Source organism: Nomascus leucogenys, chromosome 12 (genome assembly GCF_006542625.1).
Source record: "Nomascus leucogenys isolate Asia chromosome 12, Asia_NLE_v1, whole genome shotgun sequence".
Taxonomy (NCBI): Eukaryota; Metazoa; Chordata; class Mammalia; order Primates; family Hylobatidae; genus Nomascus; species Nomascus leucogenys.
In genome coordinates this window covers 31,758,987-31,776,662 of record NC_044392.1, presented here as the reverse complement: position 1 = coordinate 31,776,662, position 17,676 = coordinate 31,758,987, and the positions used below count along the sequence as shown (strand labels likewise).

The following is a 17,676-nucleotide window of genomic DNA, read 5'->3' as shown; positions in this document are numbered from 1 at the left end:
CAGAAAAGTTGCTTAGCAAAAAATTTTATCCAAAAAACAATATCCTTTTTGAAAATTCTGGGCCATGAGAAATCCTGAAGATATTCCCAAGGTACTTAGAAATTCTTTAGAGGAAATAAACTGGCATTTTCTTTTCTTTTCCTTTTTTAGAGACAGAGTCTCACTCTGTCACCCAGGCTAGAGTGCAGTGGCACAATCTTGGCTCACTGCAATCTCCGCCTCCCAGGCTAAAGGGATTCTCCTGCCTCAGCCTCTTGAGTAGCTGGGATTCAGGCACCCACCACACCTGGCTAATTTTTTTTGTATTTTTAGTAGAGACAGGGTTTCACCACATTGGCCAGGCTGGCCTCGAACTCCTGACCTCATGATCCGCCCACCTCGGCCTCCCTAAGTGCTGGGATTACAGGCGTGAGCCACCGCGCCTGGCCCTAAACTGGTATTTTCACAAGGCCTAGCGTAGAACATGGAAGTTGTTCAGTAAGTATCTGCTGAATGATTCTGTTTTTAATATTTAAAGATAAAAGCTGAAGAAATAAACTCATTTAATCAAATATAGAAATTACTAGCTCTAAAAGGGGTTCAGAATTTGAGACAGATAAGATTTGAGACAGAAGTATTAGTTTCAAGAGGTCTTTTAAGGATCGTGCCTGTAATCCCAGCACTTTGGGAGGCTGAGGCAGGCAGTTCGCTTGAGGTCAGGAGTTCAAGGCCAGCCTGGCCAACATGGAAACCCTGTCCCTACTAAAAATATAAAAATTAGCTGGATGTGGTGGTGTGCGCCTGTAATCCCAGGTACTAGGAAGGCTGAGGCAGGAAAATTGCTTGTACCCAGGAGGTGGAGGTTGCAGTGAGCCCAGATCGTGCCACTGCATGTCAGCCTGGGCAACAGAGCAAGACTCTGTCTCAAAAAAAAAGTAAGCAAAAAATATAGTGATCCTCTATCTCCCAAATTTACTTTGAACTTCTTTACCATTTGATATGTTTATCTAACATATAACCTCCATGAAAGCAAGGATTTTATTCACTGCATTATCCCCAGATGCAAGAATAGTACCTAGCACAGAGTAGGTATTTAATAATTGTTGATTGGCTAATAATAATCATTTATTAAACATTTACTACATATCAAGAGCCATGCTAAACAGACTGCATGGCATTGAATCTCAAAACAATCTGTCAAATAGGTCTTATAATCCCTATGTTTCAGATGAGAAATCTACAGTTTAGAGATAAATACATACTTGCCACATAGCCTTGTAAGTGGTTGAGCGGGGATTTAAACACAGGTCTCTCTGATTCCCAAATCTTTACCAGGTTATGTTACAATACTACTCTCAAACATTTTTCTTCCTCATTTGATGCCTTTGGTATTCAACATTTTTACATCACAAGGTAAAACTGTTTTCTAAGTAAGATATTGTCAGGTATAAAAGACTGATAAACACTGATATATGAGGGAATTAAGCATGTTTTAAAAATATACTGCTTTTTAAATCCAGGCTTTTAGATTTTTCATCTTGCAAAATTGTTTGTCTAAAGCCTATTTCCTATTGCTTACAATAGCAGTAAGAACAACTCCTTGGGATAGGATAAAAACAATATATGTTTTTCAGATGAACGGACACTAGTAAGCATTTTCACCTTAAATAAAATCTATAAATTCACTAATTCAACTACTTGGAATACAACATATACAGGAAATACATTTTATTTATGTGAAATAATATTTATTTAGTTCATCCATTTTTAATTTTTCCCTATGGCATTATTTATAGAAAAATTAAATTTATAGAAAATTTACAGACTAGAGAGTCAAATCATTTAAGGTTAATTTCACATTTCTTCTATTGTTTGAAGAGCTTTACTATAAAATTTATAAAGGAGAAGCTGAATTAGAGTCAGAGATAGGCTCTAAGGATAATGACTATCGACTAAAGTTAAAATAAAGCTAAGATAAAGTAATGTGGTAGAAAATAATATTTAAAGTCTTTGTTTAGGGGTAAGAATTTTATTTGGAGGGCAGTAGGTAAAAATTGTGAAATCGCTCCAAGTAAGAGAAAAGTGCAGACAAATAAATGCTCTCAACCCCAACAATTCTGTCCTTGAGTTTGGAGCAATCTAAATATGTAAGTTTTATCAATTTAAATGTTAGATTTTAACAGACTACATTTTTATACTGTTGAAGGCACCAATTTATACTTATTCTAGTATAAAGCACATTTGCCATACTAAAACTTAACGTTTAAACAGGTTCTCATGATACGTAGGTTAAACATGAAAGATTCCAACTTTATTCCCCAAGGAGGTAGGAATCCCTTAGTCTTAGTCAGACTGTATTTTACATTATTTTTTTCCCCTGGAAATTGAGATATTTGAAAATCTTTTCAAACAGAGTTTTAAAGCAAACTCTTATATTCTGAAGGAAAGTTTCTCTTTCCCTGTAATTCTGTTTTCTATAAGTCCTAGTCCTACTTAATTTTTACAAAATATTTGAAGATATTTTCTCTAGTAACGGATTCACTGAAAACTAGGATTCTAAGTAATACAACTTATTAAATGGTAAAAGAAACAAAGAGAAATCAATAACCAATATAAAAGATTCTTCAACAACAAAGTAAATAATCAAACATTAAAATTCAATGTGAGGCTAGGAATGAAACAGGAAGCTATTCTATACTCTAGGAGAATCTGTCTGCTGTTCATGTCAATGAAAAAATTCTAAAAAGCAATGTCCTGAGGTGGCACTTCAGGTAAAGTGAGAGGAAGGAAAGACTCACCTTTAAAACACATGTACTACATTAAAAGAATAAGAAATTCCTGAACATTGGGAGAAGCTAAAAAAATTAAAATAAAAGAATAACAAGGGAAATTCTCTAATTAATTTTATATACATATATGTATACATATAGCTTGTGTGTGTGTGTGTGTGTAGCTTCCAAAGGCAAACTCAGGATAAAGGGTATCTGTTAGAATAGAAAGTACAGAGAAGAGTCTGAAAATTATAATAATTTCTACTGGCAGATGAACAATGTAGATAAAAAGCAGTTCTCAGATATAACAATTTATATTAATTTTATATAGTAAAACTAAATGTCTAATTTCCAAAAGTAGGATGATTCATTTTGCAGCCAGTCCTAATTCTGCTCTTATGTACCTTCTCATTTTCCTTTTCTCTTTACACTTACGGTCAAAGGTGAAAGTTCCTTGCAGTTCTCCCACACCTTCCTACTTCTCTATCTGTGATCCTCTATTAAAAAAACTCTGAATACGTTTCCAATTTCCTATAATATTTATCTAAAATGATCATCATATCCAAAAGTTTGCTGAAAACTAAAGGACTGAAGTTAAGAGAAGCTCTAGGGACACAAGGCTATGGACAACTAATCTTTCTTATACCATAATTCTCTGAGAGAAGGTTAAAGAGAAAGGGTTAAACAAACAATGGTATTGTTCCTATTGCATGTTCAACATAGTTTTTCTCATTTAGATCTTACAGTAATTAAAGGGGTAGGTATTATCTTTGATTCAGAGATGAGGCAATGACATTCACTAAGGCTATGACCCTTTCAAAAGGAAACATAGATATGAATCTGGGATTCAAACCCAGGTCTGACTATAAAGCTCATGCATGTACTTTTAACCAAGCCTTCCAGGAGGGAGCAGAGAGAGTGAAATCAATAATGCCAAATAAATGTAAGTTATCATCATCATTCCTTAGGGCAAAGTACAGGAAGGAGATGCATCTAGAGGGACTCTGTACGATCTGCTGGACCTGGGACTCGTGGGGAAAAGGGTGAGAAGATTGGCAGTGGTGAAGAGAAGAGATGAAATGGAGAAATGCAATCAGATATTTCTCAGAGGACCTGTGCCCAGATATAGCAGGTTCCAATAGATGAAAGAATTTCTTGATGGGGCAAACTGCATTATCTCCCAAGCAGTTTTGAGGACTAGACCTACAGCAGCTTAAGTTCTGAAATTCACTCTCACTAAATTGGACAATAACTGCTATCAAGCTGTGATTTTATGAGAAAATGTGCTAGAAGCTTAAAATGTAGGTAGACTGATAAAAGCAATACTCTAACATTGGTTGACAGCTCAGGCTCTGGAGGCAGACTGCTCGGGTTCAATCTGTGGCTCTTCCACTCATTAGCCATATAGCCTTGTGAATGTTATTTAAATTCTGTGTTTCAGTTTCATCATCTGTAAAAATGGGATAATAACTGTACCTACCTGAAAAGGTTGTTGTGTGAGGATTAGATGAGAGAATCCTGGTAAAGCAATTAGCACTAAGTTTGACGTACAATAAACCAATTCAATAAATACCATTTCTTATTATCATTATTATGTTGACAATAACTTTTTCTGTTTTACCAATACAACAGTACTATCATGTGTTCCTAATATATATGATGCTTTGTGTTTTTCATCCTCAAGACTTGAACTGTAGTTAGAAGTAAAGTAAGTTGGAGAGGCAGCCGAGATTTCTGAGATAAGCTAGACACAGTTCAGAGGTATACTCTGAGCCTATGGCTGAGCCACTTACCTTTCTACCTAGTCGTTTTCCTATAAAGCTCTGCTGTTTGGCCGGACACAGTGGCTCATGCCTGTAATCTTAGCACTTTGGGAGGCCGAGGCGTGTGGATCACCTGAGGTCAGGAGTTCAAGACCAGCCTGGCCGACATGACGAAACCCTGTCTCTACTAAAATATAAAAATTAGCCAGGCATGATGGCAGGTGCCTGTAATCCCAGCTACTCAGGAAGCTGAGATGTGAGAATCGCTTGAATCTGGGAGATGGTGGTTGCAGTGAGCTGAGATCGTACCACTCCACTCCAGCCTGGGCGGCTGAGTGAGACGTCTCAAAAAAAAAAAAAAAAAAAAAAAAGGAAAAAAGAAAAAAAACCTCTGCTGTTCATAAAATTTAGGCTTAGGAGAATCATCTTATATCTGAGGCTCTACTCAGTGACCCATATGTAATAAGATCCTATGATCATTCTCTCACTCTCATAGAGTTATAAATCCCTTAATGGAAAAAAAAAAAAAAACTTTAGTAAAGAAAATGATCCCCACTCAATCCCCCCCCACCCCAAAACACACATTGCGAAATCTCTTATCCTTTCAGGTTTCCTTCTTTTAACGGAACTTACTTTCACTCCTAAAGTGGGGAACAGTCATGGAGGTGATGGACTATCAAGCAGATGAAAGAACAGACAGAAGTCTGAGGACACTGAAGAGAAACCTCACAATTAAGCTGCCCTGTTTCATTTACCTTTAAACAGCATGTCCCAGGCAAATAAAACCTATATGAGCAGAGGCGTTTTCCCCATGTTTTTAGCTGAACACAATTGAACAAAAGAAATTGGACTATAACTAGTGCTGCACCAGATATATATATATATATATACACAAACACACACACGCACTTTTTTTTTCTTGAGGAAACAGTGTGAAATGACGTGATGACAGAGCTAAGGGACTATAATATTCTAACCCAAGTTGCTAATGTGTCTTCTGGATTTTATGTGAGTGAAGGTTCCCCTAGAATTTAAACAATTGATTTACAAATAACTATAAATTTAATTTCCCCCCTTTTTGTATTTAGTTAGGGAATGAAAAAGATTAAAAACTGGCATTTGGCCTTTTATTCAGAAAAATACGTAAATATTTTATAAATGGTCTTGTTACCCACATATTATCTTGATGATTCTAGTTATATCCTACAGTTACAAATCACATATTTTCTTTCTCTTCTAAATAATTTCAATATATGAAGACTACAGTATATAAACCATATGTATCTTATTCACTGAATCATAAATAATTACATAAATAATCAACAGTTAATAAAAATGCAGCCTATAACTTCACAGCATCTAGCAGATATCTGACACCTACAACAAAAAAGACAAGGCATTTTAGAACAAAAGTGAGTACGTGGAGTGGGAAGATGTCTGGCAATAACCTGAATTCATCTATTCAAACACAGCTCTGCAAAGAAAGTAAAGGCTCTTTGGCAGCGAACATTTAATATTACGACTTAAAGGCTAATTTGCAGATCACATAGCAATAAACAGCTATTAGAGAGATTAAATGGTCTAAGTAAAATAAAGAGCTTATCTTTTATTGTACACTAATAGTCTTCTTCATTCACTGAAAGAACATCTGAGTTCTTACAAAATAAAGCTCAAGAAAAAAAAAATCTTATATACCCTAAGTGAATTCCTACATGAAATGAGGATTGGAGGGTACGATTTTCTCATAAGAATTCATGACTAGAAGCCATAAACTGTAGCTAACCAGCTATGATTCCTCTACATCCTACAAATGGCAGACATTTCAAAAAGGTTCCTTTAAAACATAAAGACATCAATTATTCCCTAACGGCATCCCAAGTAAAAACAGGCTGCCAACAGTCAGCATGCTGGCACAGCACCAAAGGCTCTGTGAATTTTAAGCAACGGCAGTGAAAAGACTGAGTATCCTGAGAACTAGGTTCTTAATGACTGGAGGTGGATCAGTCAAATCTGTTCAAGTAATAAGGGCAGGGTAGAAAAAAAAATGGCCTAGTCATTATGATTCCTTTGGTATTTATGGTAATAAACATGAATCATGATGAACTCACTGGCTATTAAACGCAGAGGTCATAAGTACTTCGATAGGATTTCCACAGGAATTCACCGTTAATTAGCTGGATCATTATTTGAAAGTGTTACTGAATTATCTTAGCATTTGTGCAGCCATTCCCCCTCAAATTGGTCATTCCCAGCTGAGGGCAGTTAATGCCTTAACAAACTGGTCATTAACTCCAGTAACTGATTTTGTGGGAATTATTGCACTTATAAAGTACATTCAAGAGTTTATAAGAAACACTGCATCTTTTTTTCTTTTTATAGAAATTTACAGCTGTAGTTCAGCTGGAGCACCTGAAGGAGAAAAAACAATCAGCTCTCTGGGCTGCTCTCACAATCGATTTTCTGCCAATTAAAGGGCAAAACACATGCTGATGAGTTTTGAATTTTAAAATGCTTTCAGTTTTTTCATCTCTGAAGTGATTAGTAAAAACACCATTCAATTACTAATTTTGTAAGACACTTGGGATTTTTCATTCACAGTTCAGTCAAGCAGAAATATGAGTTCTGAACACGAGAACTCAAAAGCCAAATTTCCGCTTCTGCAATAGACCCAGCCCAACACTGTGAAAACAAAGTGAGAACACAAGTTATGGGCCACATTATTAGCCAGATTCTCATTCCCTTCTGTACTCTATGTCTTCTTTCAAAGTAGAACACTCCCTTTGATGTCACAGAGGCTCCATGAAAAGATAAGAGAAGTGGGAATATAAGCACACCTACATTAGGATAGAACAGCATTAAGGTGATATATTACCCCTGGAAAGTCTATATGAATACAACATGCTTCAAAATTTGCAGGTGTCTTTACAGTTATTATGGAGTTAGAGCCCCTAAAGTTCTATCAATACAGTGAAAATGACACAGGCGAAAACCACCACTTAAAAGATAATTGCAACAATTATTGAACATGTTAACTACACACTGACATAGACTAAAAACACACTGAAGTTATATCAGAACATCTTTGATAAATGTTTCCATATAATTTTATGCTTAACTTATTAGAGCATATACTGCAGATATGTATTCAGTATAAACAGATAGCCTTAGTTTAAACTTGAATTTGCACAGACCCATGTTTAAGACTGTAACTATATTGGATGATCTCTTTTATAATATATTTGTCTATAGTCAAATTTGAGATGAAGAGATAAAAACCAATAGTTGTTAACCAACAGTTAAGGGGAAAAAATAATTTATAGGTTACAAAGATCAGTATGAAAACATTAAGAAAAACAATAGTTTCTGAGGTACAGTGGTTCATGGATAAGTAATTTTTTATGTCCAATTATTTAATTTAAAAAGTAGGAGAAACTAACATTGCAGATCTACCAGTAAGCTAAACACTCTATTTTTAGAGATATTCACTAAATGAGTACTCTTATATACAACATTTTTGATAGATTTTCATGTTTTAGTATGTACAACTGTACATTTTGCCACGCAGCTTATTTTTCAACGTCTTCAATTATTTCATTATGTCCTCTGTAGACTTTTTATTACATCCATAGAATGCAAGTTATTTGCAATAAGCCCTAAAGAATACACATACTTGTGGTACAAATGATAAGGACCAAAATAAAGCCCTTAAGAATGACTGCTTTCTAGCCTATATGTCCACATCATTGACTTAATCTGTTTTGGCCAAATTTTACCATCTAGAAATGGAGACACCCTAGGCAATATTCACACACACACAGTATTGGAACCAGCTGGTGATAGAAGAATCTTAAGAAAAAAGGCTTCTTGATTTAATTGGGAAAACAGGAGGAAGCATAAATTTTACTGCCATTAATAACTTCAAGCAATCTTGATATGAGTCTACCTCACCCTGACGGCAAGACATGTGCTTTCTGTTAAACTGTTTGCCACTTCTGACCCCTATTGTTTGCTCACTTGATCAGGTAAGAAAATGTAGGTTTATTTATAGGATAAATGAGGCCTATTAAAATTGAGAAACAGTGCAGTAGTCTATGAGGAGTTGCGTTCTGAAACAGATGTGTGAAATTCCATAACAGTTCGGTAATAAACAGACCAACCAAGCCAATTTATTTTTAAAAAAATCTACTTTAAGTTTCTTAAAGAAACTATCATAAAGGCAACCTAGTTTCAAAAGAATGGAAAACACTTCATTTTGCTTGGAAATCATTATTCTGACCATTTCTAAACAGTTTTTAATAAGTCAGAAAAGGCAAAATGTTGCTTTCTTCACAAAATAGTTTCATTTTTTCATTCTTTATGATGCTGTTGGTAAATTAAAAGTTAGATCATATTAATATAAAGTAAATAAGTGAATTTAACATTGTGGAAAAATTTCAAAGGTGTTCAGAAGTTAACTGTGTCAATTTTCTTTTAAAGACATATGACAGAATGGTCAAAGGAAATAACCCTTAGTTCTTATATGATCAAAGTTTAGAGTTCAACAGTATATGCTCTGGTGATCTCCAAAAATAAGGGAAATGAGACTTGTCTAAACCGGAAGAAATCAAACATTTATCACTTAACTCTTGACCTGGTCTGACTCCTTACATGCTGATGAAACCTTTCTACAGCTCTGTAAAATGCCCCGAACTCGTATTACCTAAATGTAATCTAGACAAAAATGAATCAGGTGCCATTCTTACTCTCAAAATCAATTTTGGGTCTACTCACAGAATAGAGAAACATTTATATCAATTTGGAACACCTTAGAAACTCTAACGTGTCTTCCAATGAAGACAATATGGTCTAACATTACTGACTAAAAATTAGACCTTTTGAAATTACTCACATAAAATTGTGAAACAGGCCTGATGTGCTGTTGAATTTAGGAGTCCCAATTTTCCTGTCATAACCAATAACATTAGTTTCTGCACAAGCCAGCCATGGAAATTGGCACAGACTTAAAACTCTTAAAGTTAGAAGAATCAAAATTTACACAGGTAGAACTCGGAATCAAAATTTAAATGATGGCTCAAACCTTCATACTAGTAGCTTTCAGTGCCATACATTTATCACTGACCAGGGTGGCTCTGCTGATTAAAAGATAACTTAAAGAAATATGTCAGAGCTATTAACTTTTTAAATTTGCCTATGTTTATAAATTATATATGAAAATGCTTAACACAAGTACACCAGATGAATATTCATTGACTCAATTTATAGCTATTATAATTATTCTAAGTATAGAAAAGGTTAGCAACATCTATAGGTAACACTACTAATTCCTCAGTTTTTAAGGATGAGAAACATTCTCATCTCTGCTTATAAATGAGCTAAGGAGGTATCCCAAGGCAGGGTAATTTTATGATACTGGGTTCTAATTATATGGACTGCTGAATACATTTAAAGAACAGTTTACTAACCTAGTTAATTAAGACTGTCATTTCATCTATTTGAACAGTGGTTCTCAACCTATCTGTGGTGGTGAGCCAGGTTTTTTATTTCTTTCCCTAACATTTTTATTAAAGTATAATAAAAATGAAATTAAAATATATATAAAATAGAAGATGCAAATTTTTATTATTACATCTAGCAGACAAAATCTTATTCAGTCAAACTGCTATATGTGTCTAAGTGCTTACTTTCAATTTTTGGACTTACTCATTATAGACCAGTAAGAACTAATAACAAATAGACCAAGTATTGCTCTGTGGACCATAGTTTGAGTATCACTGTATTAGAAGATTCCTGCCCTGAATTCACTGATACATGAGAAAGCTATAAAATATAAGTGAAATTAAGGTGCTATTTCAATGTTTAAAACAAACCCTCTATAACAAACCCCCTACACCCAGGTCTAGAAATACTCAAAACTGTGAAGAAAACTGTTTTATGTGTCCCTGATCTCTCATTTGGCAACCATTAGCCCCCTCAAGTCTTTCCCTTCCTTTTCTCCCTCCTTATCATGACTAACATTTGTATACGACTTTCTAGTTATCAAATAAATATATGTTTATTCTCTCATCTGATTATCCGAACAAACCTGTGAGATAGGACCTATTTTATCCCCTAATTTTCTAAATAAGACGAAAGGTTCAGTGAAGATCAACTGACTTGTCTAAAGTCACTCAGGTAATAAAGGGCAAAGGGAAGACTCAAGCTCAGCTCCTTTGATGTTCCTTCCTTTCATGTGTTCCTTTCATCCTTTCATCCATTCATCCCTCTAACCACCCACCAAATATTTATTGAGAACATACAACGTGCTAGACATTGTTCTAGGTATTAGGAGTAAAGAAGTGAAGTAAAGAAGTGCCATGCTAATGGTGCTTCAATATTCTTCATCTGCCTCTTCCTACACGCTGGCTGAGACTGATGGAACTCCATATTGTCATGGAGCTTATGTTGTTGGGGCCTGGAGGGTGGATAGGGGAGGTGGGTGGTGCACAGGTAGTAAACAAAATGATTATATGGAATTTATATTCAATGATGATTAAGTACTATGGGGTAGCAGCTATATTTTGAAGATAGAGCTGACTGGATTCCTAAGAGTTTGGATAAAGCACAGGAGGGAAAGAGAAGGGCTGAGGATAACTCTGCCAATTTTGGTCCAGTTAACTAGAAAGATGAAGTTACCATTTACTGACATGAGAAAGACTGTGAAAATAGTAAATTGAGGTGAGGGTAGGGTAGAGATCGAGAGCTTAATTTTGAACCTGTTAAATCTCAGATGCTAATAAGGCATCCAAGTAGTAATATCTGGACCAAGAAAATCAGGGAGGAGGCTGAGATTATTTCTATTGCTATTTAGGAGTCATCAGTATAGGCAGAGTATTTAAATGAAATGAATGAAGTCAGCAAAGTAGTAAGCATAGATAAAGTCCAAGGACTAAGCCCTGGGGTCATTCTAATGCTTAGAAATTGGAAAGAAGAGGTGGAAGCAGAAAAGGAGACTGAGAAGGACTGGATATTTAGGAGGAAAGCTATTAAGAGTACTGAGTCCTGGAAAACCAATGGAAAAAGTTAAAGAAGGAGGGAACTGTAACAAATACTGCTCATAGGTTGAGTAATATGAATACTAGGAATTGACCATTGGCTTTGGCAATGTGCAGGTCACTGGAACTTGACCAGAGTAGTGTGATGGGGTGTTTGTGTGGGAGGTGAAGGGTGAGAGTGACAGCTTGATTGGAAAAGATTCAGTAGTGTGTAAAACAATGAGGGGAGGGGACAGAAAGAGGAGAGAACAGAAGGAAGTGGGAAGAGGGAGACAGAGAGGGAGATGGGCAGATAGGGAAAGAGAAACAGAAAGAAAGAGATAGAGAATAGGGAGAGAGGGCATATTAATATATATGAAAGGGAAGAGGGAAAATGAAAACAGGAAATGAAGATAACTCTTTTGAGGAGAGTTGAAATGGGAAGAAAAGAAACAACATAGTAACTAGAAGGTAAAAGAAGCGAGAGTGAAAAATAATCTTTTTTAGAATTGTTACAAAGAGAATAAGACATCTAGGTATACAACTTAAAAGGGATGTAAAGGACCTCTTCAAGGAGAACTACAAACCACTGCTCAATGAAATAAGAGAGGGCACAAACAAATGGAAAAACATTCCATGCTCATCGATAGAAGAATCAATATTGTGAAAATGGCCATACTGCCCAAAGTAATTTATAGATTCAATGCTATCCCCATCAAGCTACCAATGACTTTCTTCACAGAATTAGAAAAAAACTACATTAAATTTCATATGGAATCAAAAAAGAGCCCATATAGCCAAGACAATCCTAAGCAAAAAGAACAAAGCTAGAGGCATCACACTACCTGACTTCAAACAATACAAGGCTACAGTAACCATAACAGCATGGTACTGGTACCAAAACAGATATATAGACCAATGGAACAGAACAGAGGCCTCAGAAATAATGCCACACATCTACAACCATCTGATCTTTGACAAACCTGACAAAAACATACAATGGGGAAAGGATTCCCTATTTAATAAATGGTGTTGGGAAAACTGGCTAGCCATATGCAGAAAACTACAACTGGACCCCTTCCTTACACCTTATATAAATATTAATTCAAGATGGATTAAAGACTTAAATGTAAGACCTAAAACCATAAAAACCCTAGAAGAAAACCTAGGCAATACCATTTAGGACATAGACATGGGCAAAGACTTTATGACTAAAACACCAAAAGCAATGGCAACAAAAGCCAAAATTGACAAATGGGATCTAATTAAACTAAAGAGCTTCTGTACAGCAAAAGAAACTATCATCAGAGTGAACAGGCAACCTACAGAATGGGAGAAAATTTTTGCACTCTATCCATCTGACAAAGGGCTAATATCCAGAATCTACAAGGAACTTCAACAAATTTACAAGAAAAAAACAACCCCATCAAAAAGTGGGAGAAAGATATGAATAGATACTTCTCAAAATAAGACATTTATGCAGCCAACAAACATATGAAAAAAAGCTCATCATCACTGGTCACTAGAGAAATGCAAATCAAAACCACAATGAGATACCATCTCATGCCAGTTAGAATGATGATCATTAAAAAGCCAGGAAACAACAGATGCTGGGAAGGATGTGTAGAAACAGGAATGCTTGTACACTGTTGGTGGAAGTGTAAATTAGTTCAACCATTGTGGAAGACAGTGTGGTGATTCCTCAAGGATCTAGAACCAGAAATACCATTTGATCCAGCAATTCCATTACTGGGTATACCCAAAGGATTATAAATCATGCTAGTATAAAGACACATGCGCACACATGTTTACTGCAGCACTATTCACAATAGCAAAGACATGGAACCAACCCAAATGCCCATCAATGATAGACTGGATAAAGAAAATGTGGCGCATATACACCATGGAATACTATGCAGCCATAAAAAAGGATGAGATCATGTCCTTTGCAGGGACATGGATGAAGCTGGAAACCATCATTCTCGGCAAACTAACACAGAACAGAAAATCAAACACTGCATGTTCTCACTCATAAGTGGGAGTTGAACACTGAGAACACATGGACATCACACACCAGGACCTGTCGGGTGGTGGGGGGAAGGGGGAGGAACAGCATTAGGAGAAATATCTAATGTAGATGATGGGTTGATGGGTGCAGCAAACCACCATGGCACATGTATAACTACGTAACAAACCTGCACATTCTGCACATGTATCCCAGAACTTAAACTATAATTTAAAAAAATTTAGTTAACATTTTAAAAGCTGACATAAAAATTTGGAACATTACTCAATTTAAAATGTACAATAATATCACAACAGAAAAAAAAGTGTGAATAAACTCAAAAATTCAGAATTGTCCAAAAGAGTTCACCAGTGAAATGCCACTTTTATTATTATTATTATTATGTATGCACTCTGTAAAACACTGCCATCTGTCACTATGTGATGTTTAACTTTTATCCAAGAACGAAGGACCTTCCAAAGAACACATTTCAATTGCGTATTTATGCTTGCTCTTGTGCTAAAACCATCCTCAAGCATATCAACCAATCCTCAGCTTAAGAAATCTCTAAACCAAAGCAAATGAGAGGTGCAACAAAATATGTGCATGATGCATCAAACAAAAAGCTAGGAAAATTTAACTTTTCAAGTTACTTTTGAAACACTATCAGTACATATTCCAGGGTATTGAAGAATACACTATGACAAGGAATTTCCTTGCCATCTTCCAACCCAGGATAGTCTGATGTAAGGAAGCACCCTTGAGACATACCAAGGTCAAATGACTTAATAAGTTTTGACAAGGAAAAAATTTTTTTTGAAGATCTGATTCTTGGATAAGCCAAAAAAATCTTTAAACACTTTTAAAAAGGTAACACTATAAAAATCCCTGAAAAGACTGTATCTAACAATTAAGTAAAGCCAAGTTTTGTAGGTCCAATTCAATTTGCAGATAATCACATTTGCTGAAACTAATGGCTATGATAGATCTCCCAGATGGTAGCATTAAGTTATCAGACATAAGAAACTATCTGTCAAAGTATAGGAATGATAGAACTGAAATGATTTATAACTGATACTGAACTAAGCAGAAATAAATTTAGTATCCTTATGAAATCTCAGGAAAATATTAAAAAATAAGAAATGAATAAATTAGGTAATATTTAAGAGAAGGAAAACAAAGGAATATTCAGATATAAGGTTTTCCATGGAACCAGTTAAAATTTTAGATTTTCTGCACTCTTAGGGAAAGATCAAAACTACTCAAACAAATCAATTTCAGCATAAGATAGAAAATTTAAAATAATTATTTATAATATTCTTCACAAATCCCTTTTCATGTCTCTGGTGTTAACAGAAAAAGCTAAAATCAAAATTCTTAAATGAAATGCTTTATGTGACAAAACAATATTAAAATAATTTTGGTTCTACTGAATTACAGTTTCCCTTAGAGCCTTCCATGGAAAAAGGGCTGAGCTATAACACAATTTCTCCTTTGCCTTTAATTATTCAAATCACAAAACCTTAATTATATATATTTTTTTCAGTTTGTTTTCCAAGTAGACTTTGAGTGAAGTTATTTAGTCATTAACACCAATCTCACAACAGCAGGGGTCGCAATGTACTAGTTAAATGTTTCAGGAAACTGAGAAGCAGATTAACTGTTCATATTGCGTAGATTTATTAGAGCATGAAAGATTCACAACTCATTGTACTCTAGTGAAAATAATCTATCATTAAATATAAAAAAGATTTTTCTGTTGTGGGGGTCCCCAAATTATAATAAAGAAAATCTACTTAAAAGCTGATAGCATTTCTAGTTGAAACAGCATAAAAATCACTTATGCTAAGTTCTACATATGCATTAGCTCTACAGAGAGCCTTCTACACCTCTTAAAAAATAAGTAATTTCTATATATGAAATAGGTAATTCTTTAATTCAGTCAACTGTCAACTTGAACATATATAAAACAGTGAGTTTATTTCTGAAGAAAAAAGCAAACTGACCATTCATGTCTACTGCATACTTTTAAATTCTTTTCTCCACAGTGAAGAAAATGTACCCCAAATACTTTAAATATTTGATTTACAGAAGGTTTCTGCCATTGAATTTCTTTAAATTTTAATTCCATGTAAATCACTCCAGTTATTTGCCAAAAAAAATCTAAAATAATTTAGATTGTCTACTATTTAACACATTAAAAATCAACTAAAAATAAAACTTAAAAAAACTCCATCAAAACAGTGATATTTCTGAAGGTTTGAAGGAAAACAAGTCTAACCACCTCCTCTAGTTCATTATTTTTCATCAAACCAACCAGGAAGATAAAATCAACGAGTAGCTAATAACTAGCATAAAAAAGGGAATATAGTAAAATACAAAGTGTCCATTGCTAATAGAAAAGGTAAATACTGTTTTGTGAACATTTTTGTTTAATTACATATATTAAACAAATTTTTAAATATATATCAAATATAATATGTAAAATATATTGACATATATTGACATGTGAATATACATGTATACAGACATATACACATCACATACATATGTGAGGGTTGGGCTACACTGTAAAATATATATTTAAAATAATATACTTTTTTAACCTTAGGAAAAATACATCTTACTATGGATTGAGGTAAAAAATGTGTGAAAGTCAGTGCTCTAAATAAATTTTTCCTGTCCCTTTCAAATCCATGTCCTTTATAACACAGTTTCCTTACTATATCTTTTGTGTAAGCATTGTAGCCAAAGATCACATATGTTAAATGTATAACTGAATTACTCAATTGAGAAGTTTAGCTTATTGTGTTAGGAGTTAATGATTTAATTGTCTACACATGTAACATATACATTAACAAATGTAAAAATGACCATTCTAGTAATATCAGGAAATCAATTGTACACTAAATGCAATTTCTTTGAACATGGCAGAGAGATACAATCAAGCAAAATCAGTTTCTTCACAGTCAAAAGAAATGTTACAAGGTCCGTGCAATAAAACTCAAGAACATTACTAGGAAGAGAACCCTTGGGGAACTCATTTGGAATTCCTTTTTTAAAAAATATACAATTCAAATAAGTTCAGTTGTCAGTTTCCAAGACCGCAAGAGAATAGAAATAGATTATTACAGAAGAGACAAACTGCTGCTATAGAAATGCTGCTGGTACAGAAGAAATGTGAAGTGACAGCCAAGGCCAGGGGAAAAACAGAAAAATTGTATATAAAAATGAAAAATACATGGCACTCTGGGGCCATTTAGCAAGGGGAAATCCTTGAGCATGGTAATAATATTTATGGCCCTGTATAATAAATTATCTTCAGACTTGCAAACTTGAATAAATGATAGTAAGAACAGTAATAGCTACACACATATAGCCTTTGAACCTACAGACTCTGGCTCAAAATCCCGGCTTTTAATCACTACACTATATCGCTTCTCACTAAAAGTTAAAATTACATTCAAGATATTAAAGTAAATTTAAGAAAATACTTTAGAAAACAAAGATGTAATTGATTTTTAAAAGACCTTCTGCTATAAACTGAATGTCTTTGTTCCCCCAAAATTCTTATGTTGAAACATAATCTTGAATATGATAACATTTGGGGCTGAGGCCTTTGAGAGGGGGTTACGTCATGAAAGCAGAGCCATCATGTATGGGATTGGTGCCTGTGATAATATGTTGGCATGCTGCTAATACAGACATACCCAAGACGGGGTAATTTATAAAGAAAAAAAGACTGGGAAGGCCTCACAATCATGACTGAAGGCAAATGAAGAGCAAAGTTACATCTTACATGGTGGCAGACAAGAAGAGCTTGTGTAGGGGAACTCCCATTTATAAAACCACCAGATCTGGTGAGACTTATTCACTACCATGAGAGCAGTATACGGAAAATGCCCCTATGATTCAATTATCACCACCTGGCCTGGCCCTTGAAACGTGGGAATTATTACAGCTCAAGGTGAGATTTGAGTGGGGACACAGCCAAACCATACAGTGCCTTTAGAAAAGACACCTCAAAGAGCTCCATTTCCCCTTTTGCCATGTGAGGACATGGTGAGAAGATAGCTGTCTATGAACCAGGAAGCAGGCCATCCCCAGATCCTGCATCTGTTGGCACCAGAACTGTGAGTAATAAATTT

At 34.9% G+C, this 17,676-nt stretch overlaps 1 protein-coding gene across 3 annotated transcripts in view; it reads right to left on the bottom strand.

Annotated features, from left to right (window-relative positions):
• KIFAP3 (kinesin associated protein 3) overlaps positions 1 to 17,676 on the bottom strand; it is a 163,987-nt gene that overhangs the window by 80,334 nt on the left and 65,977 nt on the right. The window lies entirely within an intron of this gene.